Genomic DNA, 6,516 nt, shown 5'->3' with positions numbered 1-6,516 from the left:
GATCTGGTCTAATCAATGCAACTGTACAACCTTGGATGAGACTATTGTGAGAACAGCTGTTGGGAGAAAGAGCTGTGAGAAGTATCATCTGGGGCCTGCAACCATTCACCATCTGTCCCTTGGCTCTGGAACTGGATTTAAACTCAGTCTCTTGCTTTTGATTGTTACCTAATCAAGACATAATATAAGCGCTCTCTGCCTGGATTTATACCTGACTAATCCTGAATGTGCTTTGCAAAATAAAATTCATAGAATCATAGAATCATTTAGGTTGGAAAAGACCCTGAAGATCATCAAGTCCAACCATAAACCTAACACTGCCAAGTCCACCACTAAACCAGGTCCCTAAGCGCCACGTCTACACGTATTTTAAATTCCTCCAGGGATGGTGACCCAACCGCTTCCCTGGGCAGCCTGCTCCAACGCTTGACAACCCTTTTGGTGAAGAAATTTTTCCTAACAACCAATCTAAACCTCCCCTGTCACAACATTTCCTCTTGTCCTGTTGCCTGTTACTTGGGAGAAGAGACTGAGACCCACTTTGTTATAACTTCCTTTCAGGTAGTTGTAGAGAGTGATAAGGTCTCCCCTCAACCTTCCCTTATCCAGACTAAACAATCCCAGTTCTCTCAGCTGCTCCTCTCAGGACCTGTTCTCTAGACCCCTCACCAGCTTCATTGCTCTTCTTTGGAGTCTTTCCAGTACCTCAGTGTCTTTCTTGGAGTGATGGGCCCAAAACTGAACACAGTACTCAAAGTGCGGCCTCACCAGTGCTGAGTACAGGGGGACAATAACTTCCCTAGCCCTGCTGGCCACACTATTTCTGATACAAGCCAGGATGCTGTTGGCCTTTTTGGCCACCTGGGCACACTGCTGACTCATATTCAGGAGGTTGTTGTGTTTATGTTCCTTTAAGCTACTGTATTCAGAAATTCTTGGGCAGCCCATCCAAGACTAATGAAACAAACTAAAACCAAAGAGTCAATTTTGTCTTCGAAATTGTACAAAGAATAATATTGCGGGCAGCAATGCTTAAAAACTCCTTTGCAGACTGAGTAAGTAATATGTAATCCACATGGTTGCCTTTACATTTTTCTAAGAACAGATATATATTCCTATATTTCTTTAATTGTAATTCTAAGGGATTTTTTGATTGAAAATGCTTTCTGAGATCTGTCCTGGTATTATATTGTGATGCAGCTGGCATTACCAGTAATTCTTGTACATTATCCTTTGGTTAAAGTCTACGGAAGATACACAGAATAAAAACTGTCACTATCACGAGACTGATCAAAGTTTCATATGAAAGTAACAGTTCCGTTGTGCAATCCCATTTACATCAGCATAAAAACTGTCTGTACAAGAATGAAACAATGGTTCAAGAAGAAATTATTCAGAAGTAAGCATACCATGTTGCATAAGACTTCTATGAAACCTCTAACCATGCTAGCATGACTAAAGTGTTGCCCAGTTCAGCACACAAATAGTCATTAAAGGGAAAAGTTAATTCCCATTACATTAACATTGATACTAGTGTGTTGAGCAGTAAGATTAACTAGCCATACTCATTCTAAAAAATTTCTGTCCTTCCCTGGATACCTAATGACTTCTTCTCTTCTAAGAATCTTTATTACTCCTGCAAAATACAAAGGGATGGCCAACTCTAGTCACACAATTATTGTGACGCCCCATTCTTAGAGGGCAAGAAATGTCTACCTAAACCACATGAAATTCCTCCTAGCTTTCGAAGACTTCTCAAACAGACCAGATTTCACTGTGCCAAGGGGCAGGAAGAGACTCTTTTCTAGAGGGTAAGAGCCTCCAGTGGATGCATTTCTTCACAGAAAGGGTTGTCAAACATTGGAACAGGCTGCCTAGGGAAGTGGTTGAATCACTATCCCTGGTGGTATTTAAAAGATGGGTAGATGTGGTGCTTAGTGGTGGGTTTGGGCAGTGGTGGTTTTGCTAGTGTCGTGGTTTTGGCCAAATTGGCCAATGGCCAGTGACAGATGCTCCCCCCCAGCCTCTTGTACACGGAGAGGAGGAGGAGAGATAAAGAGGTTTACAAGTTTAGAAGAAACTAAACTACTTTAATGAAATATTAATAATAGAATAAAAAGGAAAATAATGAAATAGATACAGTATATACAAAACCCTATTAAGCTCCCAGGATGACGTCACCAGGAGGCACTGGGGAAGTTCTAGGCTGGACTCAGTGACGGGTGGGAACTGGATTCCATAGGTGGAGTCAGGAACGCATGGATCGGGATCAAAGGCAGATGGACAGGGTCCTCCTCAGACGTCAGCCATTGAAGGAAGAGAGCTGACCCTTTGATCCCTCATCTTTTAGACTGAGCATGGGGCAGATGGGATGGAATACCCCTGTTGGTCAATTTTGGGTCATCTGTCCGGTCTGCTCCTCCCTGCAGGTGGGACCCCTCTACACTTTTCCGCTTCCAACCTTCCAACGGGGCAAATAACGAGATTAGCTGACCTTGGTTGTTACAGCAATAAGGATAAACAAGAGCCTTGCTGCATACCATTCCTTGGCACAAGCTGTAAACGTTGGTTTTATCACTCTGAGTGAACCACTTTAGACACAAAGTGCTGTTAATTTCAGAAAGTTAGAAGAGGCCTAGCTAAGAAGTAAAATTACTGAACAGAAAGTTGGTTCTGTTTTACCTCAAACCAGGACAACCAGTTAATGGTTGGAATCAATGATCTTAAAGGTCCCTTCCAACCTAGACAATTCTATGATTCTATATAATTTTCTCCTCAATAAAACCAGCTGGGAGATTTGCTTCTGCCTTGCAGGTGTCATCCAGCCAATTGAACAATATTTTAAGGCTTACAGTTTACAGGCTTTTTGAAGTAAAAGACATGAATTAAACGTATTAAAAGAATGCTGGCTTCTCCATTTGTACGTCACATATGGAAAGAAGCAGAAAGAAAAGTTTAGACGATTAAACACAATTTTAAATACCATCTTATGAATGCCACACACATCACTTAAAAATTGCAGAATCTTTACAAAAGGCTATAGTATGAAGGAGAGTGGGAGGCAACAGCCAATAATTCTTCAGATTAACTCCATAGAATATGAACAAAAGAAACTTAAACAGCAGCTTTGTCTATGTATAATAACCACAGACATATTTACACAGTTTTGGAAGGAGTAACTATAATTTGAAATATTTCCCCTTTTTCTACAAAAATCACACTATTGCTAACACATTTAGAGCCTGTTGTGCTTCCTCCCACAACTACATGGAAGAATAAATCCTGTAAACCACAAATCGTCCCCTTCTTCCCCTGCTTCAGTACAGTTGTATACTCTGTGAATTACAAATGAAACTAGGACATTTGCATTTCAAATTATAGCCTGCTATTGTATCTGTATCTGTGTGTAATAACACTCTGCCTACACAAAGTAACATAATGTCAACAGGACACAACACACTTACATTCATTTGAAGTGTCAAGACCTCCCACATCATCAATTTTAGCCGGTTTTCGCAATTCAGAAAGTCTACATCAGAAAGGTACGTAGGTAGATAGGTATTAAGGTCCATGTGATAAGCAGGTTTATCTCAACACATATTTTAGTGCAGCAATCCAGGCATATCAGGAATGCAATACAGTGAAGTGCTTAAACATTCATTTAACTTAAATAATACAGGTAAACACACTGATTTGGGGGATTTCACTACCATACAAACATGCTTAAATCCTCTCTGCCCCTGTGTTACGCTCCTTTAAGAAAAAATGATGGTCATAAGGATTCACTAAGGATTAGCCCAAAGTATTAAAACACTGTGACACATATTTCGTGTTCTGTAGAAAATGCAGCTTGACAACATGCATAATTTAGAGAAGCCTTCACTGTTGTGATTTTATTGCTGAACTTTTGAAAACATTTTCAGCTTTTCAGGTAACACAGAAAGCGATTTTAGTGTCTGAAATTTCCTGAGAGCAACTTATATACAAAGGCCACACTATCAGGGAAAACTGGAAGCACATCAAAACCAAATAGAAGTGGGGATAACTCGATGGAAAGAAAGGAAATCAAATTCTCCATTTACAGGATTTTTAGCTCCACCTAATGGTCAGAAAGGAAAAGGTTTTCCTGTCACCTTTGCTATATAATCACTATTTGAAGACGCAACTGAACAGGTGCATCAAAGCAATAGACATCAATATATCAAACTAACATTAAAAGCAGGACTTACAGCAACAATAACCAAGAAAAACTATCAACTTTTCCTCGTACGGTCAACAGTTAATGGACATTTGCTATCCTTGGAGCTATTATCAATGTTTAGCATGACAGTTCCCAAAGAATAGGGCGTGCTGACTGTTACTGCCACTTGTACATTAAAAAACAGTAAAGATACTTAGTGGGCAAAGATTGATAGCACTTGCAGACATTACATTAACTTAATTGGTGCAGATCTGGTCATTCTGTTCTGCTTTATTTACTGAAGCTTTGTTCCATATTGTATTGTAACGTGTATTCTACGGGTAAAAACACAGTCCTTCAGACATGCCACTCAAAAATCTATGTACTAATTCATTACGTACTTGCAGGTGTTTTTTTTCACCAGGCTTGAACTTGGAGCGTAGACCATCAGGCCAAGTCAGTGACATGCTGTGGATCTTTTTTTTATGTAGATATGCACAAATTCTGTATTTACTCTGATGCATATAACAGAAAACACCTTTCTTGTAAATCTAGAGAAAAACAATGGGAAGGTACCTAGGGCTACATAAGTTGTGTTCTTATAGTAAGTAATCCAATTTGAATATTCTTGTAAACACTGCAACCGTGCAAGCCAAAAAATATCCTTCTGAAGTGCCATAAATTACTACGGAAGGAAGGTTTGAAATACTTTGTCCTTTTCAAAAAATAATGTTGTTCTCACATATGTAATATCTGAATCCATATTCACTGTATCTTTACTAAGATATATAGAATACCTTTAATAGTGGTAGATCTGTATGGAAAACCTTTTAATATTATGGTAGCTTCCATCTTGTGATGTGCTTCTGGCTCTAGGTACCAAGTCACCAAGAATAGGCAGATTTGGGCTTAGTTACAAATTTTCTGTGAAGGACCTGAACACAGCTGAAATGTGATCTGAGACCTGTTTTGTCATTTGCTCCAGGGAGAGGTAATTCTGTCCCAGACTGCATGCAAAAGCAGGTAACCTCTCCATGTTTCCCTACTTGGTATTTTGATGGGAGATTAACATAGGTGGCACAATTAAGATTGCTCTTGCTCTGCTATCTAGTAAAAGAATATCAAGAACAACTAACAGCATACCACAAGATGCTTTGAAAAGCATTTTCCCTATTTTGTTAAATAGTATTACTGCTTAATGTTCATTCTAGCTGCAAATAGCCATACTTTCTTTCCTTTGGAATTTATGTGCACTTTCTATTTAAAAACAGACATAAAAAAAAAACAGGAGGAGAAAACCAGGATTAGATAGACAAGAGGAACAAGAAGACGCTAAACAGATTAACATGTGCTAGCAGAAATACTTTTAATAAGCTGGAAAAATATAGAAAGTAATGTTTTAAAAATTCTTTTATTTAGAATTGAGAAGAAAGCTTGCTGCACTTAAATAATAGCTACTCCAAACTAACTTTATATTAGAACACGTTGTCATTAACATTGCTTTAAAGATAGGTTGTTCTACAAAACTTTGTAGGTGTTTAAAAGAACACCAGTAAACTCATAATGGAAATACATGAAATTATGGAATATACAATCCAGTTTCTCATTAAGATACTTAGTAATCCAGATTCTAATCACACTAACGCTCCTTCATGTCTTTCTTAACAGTATAAGGAAACTTTCTATTTCTAGAGTTTTGCGGATAGGAAAACTTATTATTCTGGAAATGTGTGTATTTGTGTATGTATAATTCAAACTACAGTAGAGACCTATTCTGAGTTTGAATAGGTCTACAGCCTTAGGGTTTGTAGCCTTAGGGCTACAAAGCTGGTGAGGGGTCTGAAGGACAAACCTTATGAAGAACGACTGAGGGAGCTGGGGTTGTTTAGCCTGGAGAAGAGGAGGCTGAGGGGAGACCTTATCGCTCTCCACAACTACCTGAAAGGAGGTTGTAGAGAGGTGGGGGCTGACCTCTTCTCCCTGGTGACAAGTGATAGGACGAGGGGAAACGGGTTCAAGTTATGTCACGGGAGGTTTAGATTAGATATTAGGAAACATTTTTTCACTGAAAGGGTTATTAAACATTGGAATAGGCTGCCCAGGGAGGTGGTGGATTCACCATCCCTGGAGGTGTTTGAAAAAAGTGTAGATGGGGCACTTAGGGACATGGTTTAGAAGTGGCTCTTGTCAGGGTAGGCTAAAGGTTGGACTCGATGATCTTAAAGGTCCCTTCCAACCTCAACAATTCTATGATTCTATGATTCTATGATTAAGATTACTATACATGTATTAAACTGTCCATATATGCTTGTAAAATAAAACACCAAAGGAACAGC

This window comes from Chroicocephalus ridibundus, chromosome Z (assembly GCF_963924245.1).
Source record: "Chroicocephalus ridibundus chromosome Z, bChrRid1.1, whole genome shotgun sequence".
Classification (NCBI taxonomy): Eukaryota; Metazoa; Chordata; class Aves; order Charadriiformes; family Laridae; genus Chroicocephalus; species Chroicocephalus ridibundus.
This window is presented reverse-complemented; position numbering follows the sequence as displayed.